Source organism: Ascaphus truei, chromosome 4 (genome assembly GCF_040206685.1).
Source record: "Ascaphus truei isolate aAscTru1 chromosome 4, aAscTru1.hap1, whole genome shotgun sequence".
Taxonomy (NCBI): domain Eukaryota; kingdom Metazoa; phylum Chordata; class Amphibia; order Anura; family Ascaphidae; genus Ascaphus; species Ascaphus truei.
The window spans coordinates 326,358,393-326,371,935 of NC_134486.1; the positions used below are offsets into that span (position 1 = coordinate 326,358,393).

Consider the following 13,543-nt stretch of genomic DNA (forward strand, 5'->3'; position numbering starts at 1 on the left):
ATGGTTAGTCATTAGTCATAATTAACTTACAACTAAAATACTGTATTACAAGCATTTTATTGTGTTGACATTTATATACAGCTAATAATTCAATATTGCAAACTGAATTACAATAGTGTAGTACTGTTTTTATTTACGTGGAGTATTAATACATTTCACAATGAAGGATGCCTGTTCCATTTAAAACTATGGAGAAAACATTATTCAGACCTTATGTCTGCCTACAGTACCTTTGACTTATATATACACTCTCCATGAAAATAAATGTGCAGCATATGCTGCTCTACTTGTTCTTAGCTTCAACCAGTCAATGCAGAAGTCATACATTGAATTGAATGTATCTAAAGTTAGTGGCACAGCTAAACCCCGTTACAACGCGAATCCGCTTATAACGCGATACAATACGCAATACAATTGTATCCTCGGGGCAGGGACTCCTCTTCCGAAATTTTACTTTTATGTCTAAAGCACTTATTCCCATGATCTGTTATTTATATTATCTGTTATTTATTTGATTACCCCATGTATTACTACTGTGAAGCGCTATGTACATTAATGGCGCTATATAAATAAAGACATACAATACAATACAATACAATTTTCGTATTTATGAATACTTTTATTTCTATCTTAAATACTTTATTGTACAATGCATACAATTGTACATTATTTCTAACGCAATACGCTTATAACGCAATGTGATTCTTTGGACCCCAGGCACAGCGTTATAAAGGGGTTGAGCTGTATATGCGACAGTAAATGTTACACAGGGTAGATACACAGAGGTCTGTTAAATCTGGGCTGCTAACGTGATGTTACCTAAATAGGTACGTTTTCCTCCGTTTAATGGGTATTCACAAAGCTAAATATATGCAAAACCTTTGGCCATTAGTGATCTCATTAGCATACGCTAAACGCAGTGTCAGGTTAGCCTCGCCTGGCGTTAGTTTCAAATAACATGGCATTAAGCCTCACTTACCCAAGGGCGACTCCCATCAGGACCCTGAATGTCTTTAATTAAAGTTAAAAAGAGAAGACAGGACAGGGAAAGAACCCTGTAAATAACAATATGATAGTTACATCATATCCAACTGTGGTCTTACACTTATCCAGACCCTGTAAAACTTGCCGGGTTGATGTTGCATGATGTTGTGTGGGGAATGCCAACCCAGACAGGCAGCTGAGGTAGTATGCTTGAGTCCTACCTATATCCAGTGCAGCGCCTCCACCTCATCAGGATCTCTGCGTCCGCAAGGGGATGGTTCTGATGAGGAACTCCTTCTTGGTGGTGTCATCCACTGTTGAGTAATTCCACACTCACACAGTGAGGTTATCTTTGAACAGGGCATCTTTATTGCTTGGTGGTATGGGCAAGCTGCCCCTCACAGCTAGCAGCTTAGCCGCTCATTCCTTTGCTGCACTCCATTAGGAAGGTTCCTTCTCCTCTAATAGAGTTGCTCTCCACCTCTCCCCATAGCGAGATTCACCAGCTTGTCTCTGTCTCTCTGCTCAGAGCTGCACAGACTCACAGCTATTGCATCAGACACTGCAACACTGTTGCAGACCTCCACATGACTCTCCTGAACAGAGTCAAACACCAACAGACTGAACTAACTTTAGGAAGTGCTGTGCAATATATCAGCTTCCAGAAAGACCCACATCTTCTCTGTGTCACTAACAGGGGACACAGACAGGCTGTCACTTCCTTTGCTACTATCTTACACAACACCAGGGGTTGAGGGCAAACCTCCATGATGACTACTGGCAATCCTGCATACTTACCAGGTTTACTGCCAGCATGAGAAAGAGATATGTACACCAATTTTACACAAGGCTACATTCTCCCCCTGGTGGAACACAATATCCCGGCTGAGATCTAAATTTGCGGAAACTTCCTTCAGGTAGCACTGCAAAACACAACAATACACATTATAGTACATATCTTTTCATCATAAACATAATAACAGATACATCCTAACGTAGATGTGTAACAACTAGGATTACTCCCTGATGGAGTATCCATTACTGGTACTACCATACCCTCTTAAGGTGGCCTGCGCACAGCATGGTCCACTGGATTTATAGCAGAAGTACTATAACACTCTGGGTGACATACTGGACACCCACAATCAGCCCATAACTCTGGCCTGGATGCTAGTGGACTGAGAGGATCATGCCCATACACTTCCTTAAGGCATCTCCTGGAGATGTAAGCTATCCTTTCTGCTGTCTCAGTATACCAATTTTAATCTGATACTTCACAATCCCAATTTTCTATGGAACTATCAGTATCCCAATTCTCCTCGTCTGATCCTTCCTCATCATCAGAACTATATCCCCTATCCTCATCAGTGGAACCCATCTCAAACTCAATTTCTCCCTCTCATGGATGGTGGAAATAAAGCAAAGCTTTTAGGTGATTCCTGGCAACTCTTGCCGACACTGGAGGTACATAAGGGGTTCCCCGGGCAATAGGCACAATATGAGCAACTTTACCCAATTCCCCAGACATCCCACTGGAATAGTGTGCATACCATAACGATTGACTTCCCCGTTAGCAACAGGCTTGATTACAGTAGGATTCACCCCAGGAGACTTCACATAGGTTAACACTTCCCTCCCCGATTTCTCCTCGGAGGTAAAGCAATCACCCCAGTCCAGGTTCTCCCCAGTCCGTTCATCAGAAGTGTCCCGTGACTCCCCAGACAACCCTTGACTATACTGGGACCCATAGGAAAAAGTGACAGGAGCAGGGGTTTTAACTATGGCCGGGAGTTGGGCATAGGGAAACACTGCCGGCATACGCGGGGCTACGACCCGCAACTTCTCGCTACCTTGCCCGGTACCATCGTACTGGCACTCCGGTACACTTGTGTCCTTGTTCCATCCGGTTCCGCTGTGCCCACCGGAAATTATGTCATGGATCTCACGGGACTCGCCGCCATCTTGCGTTGGGTTCCCCACCGGAACCTTTTCCTCCAGAACGACGTCCGCCACAGGAAGTGATGGTTCTGCTCTCCGCTCTGCTCGGGCCTGGGCTAGGCCTCTCTCCGCCGTTGCCACCACCGGCGCCTGGGAAGGGCAAGGGTGTCGCTTACCACTCCGTCGGCTCGGGGTGGTTCTTCCTCCGTCATAGACTCCGCCAGTCACCACGACCGTGGGACTCCGCCTCTCAGGTTGTTTCTGCACCGGCGACACGAGACTCCGCTCCGCCGCGACACAGGTAAGTGCCGGTTCTTTCCCAGCACCTCTGTAGTGGTCCGCTGGTAGGCGCATCACCAACGCTGTCGGGGTCGCTTGCTCCTCGTCCGAGGATCCGAACTCCGACTCGGCAAGTGGCACTCCCGTAGGGGACCGACGGTGAGGTTCCGGGTTCTCACCGCGGTTGTAGACCCCTCTCTCTTCAGGCTCCATCTTTATCATGAGGAGCGATCCCCATTCTCCGGGATCAACTGGTTCTGCTTTGACCGAGAGCGAGGCTTCAGCTGTCAGTTTAGCTGTGTCCGCTCCCACCTCCACGGTCTGCCCTGGTACGAAGGGCTGCACAGCCCTAGGTAGTGGATGCCACATTGGGGACACCTTGCCGTGGTGCTTGCTTCTCCACCGGGTAACCTGCACTGCATGCACAGGCACCGCAATGTCTCTTTGTCCCCAGCCTTGACTACCAGGAAGCCTCCTGGCAATGAATAGGGATATACCCCAATGTCCATCTCGCTCTTTGTAGTGCTGGTTACGGAAGACACTTTGCACAGTGGTCTCTCCTGTTCACCAGCTCCTCGCAACTGAGGGACAGGAAGATCACATCCAGCTCGTCCCTCAGACAACTCGGGTCTCGCTTGGCAGAGATAGAGACCCCTCCCCCTGGTGAATATTTGGGAAGGGTCCCACAGATTCACGTTATGGCCCATAATTGGCTCTGAGCCTGTCACAGTCCTGAGGGCAGGGCCACAGCCTTCGCGTCACTACCCCCAACAGGGTGGGGTTCTCTCTTTGGCGCCAATCCCGGCCAACTGTCTGCAACTTTTGCATTTGCAGAATTCTCTGCACTCGGCCCACGCGATCTCCCAGGGAAGCGGAAGCCGCCATCTTGATTTGCCCGGCCGTTTACAATCACAATTGAGGTAGATCTTTGCATGAGAATCGCCGTCTGGCAGTCAGATTCTTCAATTCCACCGCCCACAATCACAATGTCCTCAATACTGTCCTCCAGGGTAGCACCCCGCGGTCCTAGACAGGACCAAAACGGCACGGCCACAGCTTTGGCACCACTCCACAGCATGCTTGCAAAAGTCCCTTCTGCCGCTTGCACTTCACCCGCACACACGCCATGTGCGCTCTCTCCATCAGCCTCCGTCCGCTATTTTGGACCTTCCGCACCGCGCGGATCCTCCATTCTTGCGGATGTCATTTCGTTGCTGTATTCGTTCTGATTGTACATGGAGCTCCTCTCTGCGGGGCAGCTGCCATACCGATACAACAAACATGCCTTGTGCACCACCTTATGTACCTAATGTAGGTCTGACTTGTGTTGCACTACCTCAGGCTAGGCTCACTCTCTCTGTTTCGGCTGTATCTCCTTCCTCCCAGTCTGTGCTCCCTTTGGTACACTGGCGACACACTTTATTCGAGCTCGGCTAGTCCCACGAATTCGGGTATACCCGGGTATATTGAGGTTTGTGACTGTTTTCTGCCCGAGTGCATTGAGGTATTTTCCAAGCAGGGATTGAAGCATTTTATTCCCGCTGGCTGCAATACTGCACAGTATATATATATATACTGCATTACAATTCATGAATTTATGCCATCTGGTAGACACGCGAAGCATTGCAGCCTATTAAATCCTAATCATTATCATTTAACAGATCAGCCGCCCGTCAGCCAGGCATGAACCCAGGCTGGGAAGGCAAACGCAACGGGGCTTGTCAGAGGTGAGGAGCGGCACATTCCAGGTATCTGCCAGGTACATACTGGGTATTTGCTCGAATAAAGTGTGTCGGTGCAGTAAGTGGTCTGGAATGGGCTAGAGTACTCTGGCTCTTCCATGCAGTACTTGGGCGTCTACCTACTGTTGGCTAGCCTAGCGCTGACCCTGTCCAGAATTCCTGACCTCGTTAACAGGCTATCCCTTCAGGCATCCTACCACTAGCGCTACCTCAAGGTGACTAGGACAGCTATAGCCCGGCTCCAAACCCCCAACTCCTTTCAGGCCCTTAGGTCGTCCCTGCGAACTGACAAACTCCATCAGCCCCCTGACTACCCCTAGGTCCGTCCCAACACAGCACAAAGTGGCAGCATACACTCTCCCTGTTTCCCAGTGTGCCTAGCAAAAGCCTGTCCTGTTGACAGGTATCTCAGCAGCGCCTCCAAATGTAACGGATTTTCTGGCCTGACCCACCCAATCTCACATTGGCCCCTGTGGTCTAACCAGTCCCCATTACACGTCTTGTCTGGTGGTGCACCTGTTGGCAACAGGACTCCTGAGTCTCCCGCATGATGTTGTGTGGGGAATGCCAACCCAGACAGGCAGCTGAGGTACTCCAAAAACCAGGGTGTGCAGCGCACAGCAAATGAGGAGAGCAGGTCTTGCAATGAAAAGTCCTTTATTGGGGAATCATATGGTGTGGAACAGCAGCAAACCTTCTACGCATTTCGTTCGGATGAACTTTTTCAAGATACTTGATAAAGTTCATCCGAACGAAATGCGTAGAAGGTTTGCTGCTGTTCCACACCATATGATTCCACAATAAAGGACTTTTTATTGCAAGACCTGCTCTCCTCGTTTGCTGCGCGCTGCACACCCTGGTTTTTGGAGTTCCTATCCTACTTCAGCTGCACGCTCTGGAAGGGAGACCCTGGGAGAGGCAAGACTGTGAGTACATACCTGGGGCTTACCCGATGAGGAAAGGGGGGGTGTCTTTTGGCAACCTACCCCGACCTTCAGGGTACCTTATGCCCTCTTAAGGCTTAGTACTGCTACTGTACAATTGATCATACCCAGCCTACACTCCCTTCCATCATATACAGCCCCAGCACTTTGAGCACCATTTCACAAACAGGCAGCTGAGGTAGTATGCTTGAGTCCTACCTATATCCAGTGCAGCGCCTCCACCTCATCAGGATCTCTGCGTCCGCAAGGGGATGGTTCTGATGAGGAACTCCTTCTTGGTGGTGTCATCCACTGTTGAGTAATTCCACACTCACACAGTGGGGTTATCTTTGAACAGGGCATCTTTATTGCTTGGTGGTATGGGCAAGCTGCCCCTCACAGCTAGCAGCTTAGCCGCTCATTCCTTTGCTGCACTCCATTAGGAAGGTTCCTTCTCCTCTAATAGAGTTGCTCTCCACCTCTCCCCATAGGGAGATTCACTAGCTTGTCTCTGTCTCTCTGCTCAGAGCTGCACAGACTCACAGCTATTGCATCAGTACTGCAACACTGTTGCAGACCTCCACATGACTCTCCTGAACAGAGTCAAACACCAACAGACTGAACTAACTTTAGGAAGTGCTGTGCAATATATCAGCTTCCAGAAAGACCCACCTCTTCTCTGTGTTACTAACAGGGGACACAGACAGGCTGTCATTTCCTTTGCTACTATCTTACACAACACCAGGGGTTGAGGGCAAACCTCCATGATGACTACTGGCAATCCTGCATACTTACCAGGTTTACTGCCAGCATGAGAAAGAGATATGTACACCAATTTTACACATGGCTACATTTACAAGCATACAAACTTTCCAGAAGGCTCAACCAGGACAGTTTTACATGAGCCAGCAACATGTTCATAGAGAAGGTAGAACAGATGGAGTATTATGGGGCTGCTCTAAAAATGGAGTCTACAATACATTATTTGTAATAAAACATAGTTGTGATGATTTAAAAATGGTTTAATGCTTTCCATTATTCTTGACCAATTTGTGCTTTGTACAGACCTGGGAAAAATTGCATTGTTCCAGGTAAACTAGGATATTCTCTAGCTGTATCTATTATTTTCACTGCCTCTCACAATGCTAGAAAGATCAACATTTAAGTCCTGCAAGTTTTTACAGATTTATACTGCTTTATTTCAATCATGCTTGTGGTGAAAAAGTTATACATATCTAAAAATTGTCTATGTCTACAACATAAATAGTCTAGTTTAGAGTTAGGGATCAATAACTGACCCTAACCATGGCAAATTAGATCAATTAATAAGTCACAAAGACCACAAATTACTGCTAATTGGGTCCAATAATGAGTTGTGTGCTATATCTGTGTATGCTGTGTATACATTGACTATTCACAGGACTTTTTAGTTCATGCACACCCCTATTTTACTGAATATAAGCTAATGGCAGCTGTATGCTTTATCACTATATAGGCTTTACATGTTAGCCTTATATGGAAAATATGTTTATCTGCGTGTTTGGTGTTAAAGTCATTGAAGTCTACTATTTATACACAGATATAGAAGTTGTTGTTTGTGGGTTCTTTTTCTGGGTTTTATTTGCATGATTGTATGATCATCTGATATGTTGTAGGGTTAGCTTGGTCCTCTGTTTTGTAGATCATTGTTGACACTTGACTGATTACTTGCAATATTATTTACCTAGTACTCCCCAGTTTTAGCTACTATACCTATAGTGCAGAGTAGCTTAGAGTCAGCATTCCTTACATTAATGTATAGAGTCAGTGGGAGGTTTGAGAAGCCTGCTTTACATAATAGCCATGGCTATTTATGTGACTTTTATGCAAATTTTTTCTAGCATATGAGATGCTACATACTTTATTGGATATATTATTTGCTGATAAGATTGCTGCTAAATATATTATTGCCAAGAGGCTATTTGTCTGTTTCATACAGTGTATTTTATACTGCAAATGTGAGATATTCAATAATCGGACATTTTTAGTGGTCATGTTTTTAAATTATGTGTAGCCATGCTGTATAATGGACTGCAGTTTCCTCTCCTGCTTGCTGTAAGCCTGGTAAGTTGCAGGGATGCCAGCAGTAATCATGGAGGTTTGCCCTCACACCCTGGTGAGGTGCCCTATGTGTGGATGGGAGTGGCTACATACTCTGAGTCCACCGTTAGTGACATCAGAGATGTGCCTGCCTCCTGAGAGATATAAGGCACAGCACTGCTCAAAGTTAGTGTGTTGGAGTAAGGAGCAGGTCTGCGTTGAGACCTGGGGGAAAGAGGCCCACTAGTGCTGTAACTAGTGGCCCCATTCTATATCAATCAGCATCAAGCTGTCAACGCCATACTGTGTCCAGGGACCTGGCACAGGAGTGATCTCCCTGAGGGGAGAGGGGATCCCACTCCATTGGGAGGGTGTACCTTTGAAGGGATCACATACCGAGATGTGCGGCTGAGTCAATCGCTGCGAGGGGCAGCTAGCCCATACCGCAACTACAATAAAGATGCTCAAGTTCAACAAATCCTTGCTGTGTGGGAGTGAAGTTCTTGCACAGGAGGAGGCACCACAGAGGAGTTCCTCATCAGTTACATCTTCCTGCGGACGCAGAGATCCTGATGAGGTGGAGGCGCTGCACTGGATATAGGTAGGACCCATGCACACTACCTCAGCTGCCTGTCTGGGTTGGCATTCCTCACACAACATCATGCGGGAGACTCAGGAGTCCTGTTGCCAACAGGTGCACCACCAGACACAACCATGTAATGGGGACTGGTTAGACCACAGGGGCCAATGTGAGATTGGGTGGGTCAGGCTAGGCCAGAAAATCCGTTACATATGTTTAAATTATTTTATATATATTTTTGGTTGTGATGCAATATATATTAGTTGGTGTTAGGATTCAGGAGTGTCCATGCCACGTCTTATTCTGCTCAATGTATTCAGCCCTAAACAAAACAAACGGTTCATAACAAGTACTCTAAACCTCCCAAATAAATCTAAAAAAGAATGATTAAAATTAATGTATTAAATATATTCTCCGGGTTGATTCAATTAACAGAAAAGTTACATATCCAGATATCATACAATTCATGTTCAGTTTTAAAAATGTCAATTAATTATAACAGTTAAAGACCCATTTTCATAGATAGTCCCACAAACAAACATGATATTTAAAGCTGCAGTGGTAAATGTTATATCCAAAAGATCAGTTCTATATGATCTGATAATTATCACTAGAGCATAGGACAGACACGTCCATTACTGTGTTAATGGATCAATATTCCGTCACAAATCTAACAATATTCAATTTATTTTGCTGACCCACACCAAACAAAACATTTGTCCTACTGTATTTGTTTTCATTGCTTGTATATATCCCTTAGAAATACTTTATATAGAATAGGACTGTGAACTTCGCAGCCTATGGGGCTGCATGCAGCCCACAAGGTGTCACCATACGGCACACGCCTGTTAAACCGACATTAGGGAGGAGGTGATGGAAGCTGCATCTGCCGGCCACGCTTCCTCCCTCTGTCGGTGCATGTCAGAAGAAGGCCCACACACGGAGGCTCCAGCAAGATGAGCTGTGGGGCTATTGGGGGGAGGAGGGCTAGTGTGAGGAACGGGGACTGGTATTGGTCTATTGTGGGGAAATCGGGCTGAAGTGGGGCTATTGTGGGGAATGGGGTCTGGTGTGGGACTATTGTGGGTGTGGGAAGCTGGTATGGGGCTTATGTGGGCCAGGGGGATTTTGTAGGAAAAGGGATATTATGAGAGAGGGGGAATTATGGTGGTATTATGGGGGATATTGTGTGTATTGTGGGCAGGGCCACTTTATACATTATGCCGACTAGGCACAGTACCTAGGGCCTAAGAACCTTTTAGGGCCTACAATATTTCACTTGAAAAAATACCTGAACAAAAAAATCACAAAATAAGATAAAACAGAAAATTTTAGGGAGGGATGGGATGAGAGGAGAGGGGCAGAGAGACAGGTGGAGAGAGGAGGAGAGAGTAGAGGGGATAGTATGGAGAGGTGATGGGGGAAAGAGGGGTGGGGGAAAAGAGGGGGATGGGGAAGATGGAAGGGATATTGGGGGAGAGGGGATATGGGGAGAGGGTATATGGTGGGGAAGGGGATTTGGGGAAAAAAGAGAGGTTGGGGAAGAAAGAGAGAAGGGATTGGGAATAAAGAGGGCATGGGGGAGAGACAGGGCATGGGGGGAGAGAAGGGATGGGGGAGAGGGCAGGGAGAGAGGAGATGGGGGGAGAGAGAAAGGGGATGGGGTAAGAAAGAGGGGAGAGGGCAGGGAGAGGGGGTGGGGGGAGAGATGGGAAAGGGCAGAAGATAGGAGATATGGGGGGAAGAAGGTATATGGTGGGAGAGAGTATATGGGGAAAAAGAGAGAGGGGATGAGGAAAAAAAGAAAGGAGATGGGGAATAGGGAGGGGGTGGGTGGAGAGAAAGATAGAGGTGACCGAGGGGAGAGAGAGACAGATGGGATGGGGGAGAGACAGGGGATGGGGGAGAGAGAAAATGTATGCATAGGTTATAGTGAAGGTTTACAAAACAAATTCTTGGTGCAGCCCGAGTCTTGCAGTTGGACTTAAGAATTGTCCCCCAAGCTATTCTGAGTTTAGCTGGCCTATTCTAGAGTGTCCTCTCTGTTTAAACCGCTTGGCCATATCTCTAGCTTGTACTTCAAAACATTTGTAGAGCAATTCCTCCTTAACCTAAAAAAAAATACCCCTTACAGATGGTACTTGTTAAATAGTGGCCAAAAGAAGACTATTAGTTGCCGTTGGCTTCCTATACTAATCTTGACAAATGGATTCACCATATTTTTTTAACCAAAAGATTAAAAAAAAACACATCTTCCCTACCCTTTTAAATTAAGGTAATTAGTTTTGAACTTGTTCAAAAAGCATGACAATTTTTTAATAGAGCTTTCCCATAGTACCAGAATGTCATCAATACAGCAAAGTCATATGTGCCGTAAACTCGTTCACACCATTAGCAAACATCACCTGTTGTTCCCACCAACTTAGGTAAAGTTACACATACATACTTTAGGTAGAGGCCCATATTGGCTCCTATGGCTGTTCCTTGAATTTGTAAATACAATGTATTATCAAATATGAAATTAAACTATAATGGGAAAGCACAAAGTCCAAAATTAATAAAAAATGGTTTACAATGGAAGCGTAGGCTGACCCATATATTTCAGTTTATTAATCTAATCAGTACTGATAAAAATAATAAACTCCAGAATATATCCAATACCCAGCATCAAATAGACCCATTCAAGAAGCAGTTACCCCTATAAAAAAAATATCTCCCCCGCCCCCATTTTTACATGATGTGGAAGCAGGAGGTCTCGGGACCTGTCTTGCCATATTTTCAGCTGCGGAAACCATCTGAGTTACAGTCCTTGAAAGGTAGCACTAGTGCCACTCCCTCCTTAGGAAACACAATGCAGTGTAAATCTCCTGCATCATGTGGTCCAATAGAAAGCCACAACAATTTCATATTGGCTCATATTCTATACTCTATGGAAGTAGGGGGTCCGCGGAGCTGAAATTTGTGCCTTTTCCGTCAGGAGACCCTCTGTTTCCCACCCAGGTTTAAAAAAAGGGTGCATTTAACTTGGAATGCACCTTGACGCTTCAGCTGTTGCTTTACTAGTCACTGGTATTACTGAGATTTTTGCATTTCAAAGTATGTTTTTCAGTTTGCTTTATTAATGTATAATTTGATGATCAAAACCTCCACATACAGTAACTGTTCTTTTGCAAGAGTTTTTCTAAATGTGTTTTTCTGTTTCCTGCCTGTTGCTATTCTTTCAGCACTCAGCCTAATCAGGAAGGATTATCTCTCCTTTGAATTGAGAATGCCAGCCTCCAACAATAAAACTATTCTATAGGAGGTATTTTCCACTCGTATAAAGAAGTCTTAAAATACTAATGTTGACTTAAATGTTTCTGCCCCCTGTCCAATAAAGTACTGTGTTATCGAAAATGTTATGTTACTGTGTTTTATCCAGAATTTAAAGAGACAATCCAAGCACTATTTTTTCCACAGCCCTGTAGCAGAGGGTGTCTGTAACCGAACCTGAACTGAACGCGGGGCCAATAGGAACCTGATGACGTGGGAAACTGATAACGTCACAGCTTCCTACTGGTCCGCAGGGCATGGGAGCTTTGACAAAGGGCCATTACACCTGCTAGCCAAGCAGATCGGTTACTGGCATCTACTATGCAGGTATTTCCAGTAGCATGGAGCCCCCGGAGCTGTAATTAATGGGGTTCAGCTACAAAGACACCCTGCATCAATTCTGTGTAAAAAAAAAAAAATCAAAAAAATAAGTGCTTGAATTGTTGCTTTAAAACAATTTTCATACAGTCGATGGTTATCGTTTATGATGTCAAACAAACTGCGTCTGCTCCTCTCTCCTCCCTCCGGCGGAGCTGCGGACACGAAGGGGGTCTGTCTGAGTCCCCTGGCCCGGAGCAGCCCCCACTCTCTCCCCTCCGGAGGAGGTGCGGAGGTGTGTTTGTGTGTGTGTCTTCCTTCCCCGCGCTGCCTTCCTCCTCTCAGATGCCTGCTGGTGTTGGAAGCTGACGTTGCTGATGGCCTCTTCTGCCAGCAGTGACGTCACTTCCGTCACCATGCACTGCCAGGGAGTTTTTCTCATCTGATAGGTGCCGCTAAAGAAGTTTCACTTAAAAAAAACAAAAAACCCCGTTATCTGAAAAGTCATCATAATATTTAAGATAAGGGCAGAGGAATGCATACAATACGTTATATACTACTATTATTATACTATCGGGTTACCACTAAATAAATCCAATCACTTGCTAAGATATATACAGATGCATTGGCCGTTATTCGAACATATCACATGTTGTATACCTCGGAATACCCATATCATGGCGCGTCATTACCGCATTTTGACTCGTTTTTATCGAGTGCAGAAAATGGAATTTTAGTGTTCTGGTTTTTAAACACCTGCAAATTGACACAGTACTGTACTCATTACAATTCATTCATTTCTGCCAACGCGGAAACGTGAAGAATTGCACCCAAAGAAATCGGGATCCATGAAATTCAAACAAAGCAACCGCGTAATTGGCCGCGTGGAGTACAGCAGCGCACACGAAAACGGCTCTGTGATATATTCGAATAACGGCCGCTGCATCTGTATGTTAGACATTTTTTTTTAATTTTATGAATCTGGTTACAAGTCAAATGTGCTGTAGGAGTTCTGCTACTGGAGGCGGGTCATTTCAGTGGAAAACAGATATTAGTAAACTCACCATATTCATTCTCTATTAACAAAAGATGCCTATTTGCTTCAAGGCTGGGACCCCTTCAATGCTGGAAAAATAAAGTGGGTATGAGAAAGTGATGTAGTCCTAAGAAGCACATCTTAGTTATAAATAACTGCATTTTAAATTATTATTATTTTAAGAACAACTTCTAAAACTTCCTTCCTGCCTTCATTGACTGCAGCACATTGTTCTGCAATGTTATTTGCATCTATGGCAATTAAATAGACATTAATATAGGTGCACTTAAAAAATATACACACAGTACATACTGTACTTAAGGTAGAATGTTCTGTTATACAAAACAAGTCC

The 13,543-nt window shown here is 45.3% G+C and overlaps 1 protein-coding gene across 3 annotated transcripts in view; it reads right to left on the bottom strand.

Moving 5' to 3' along the window:
• The window catches only part of KCNQ5 (potassium voltage-gated channel subfamily Q member 5), a 699,212-nt gene that overhangs the window by 476,413 nt on the left and 209,256 nt on the right, over positions 1-13,543 (bottom strand). The window lies entirely within an intron of this gene.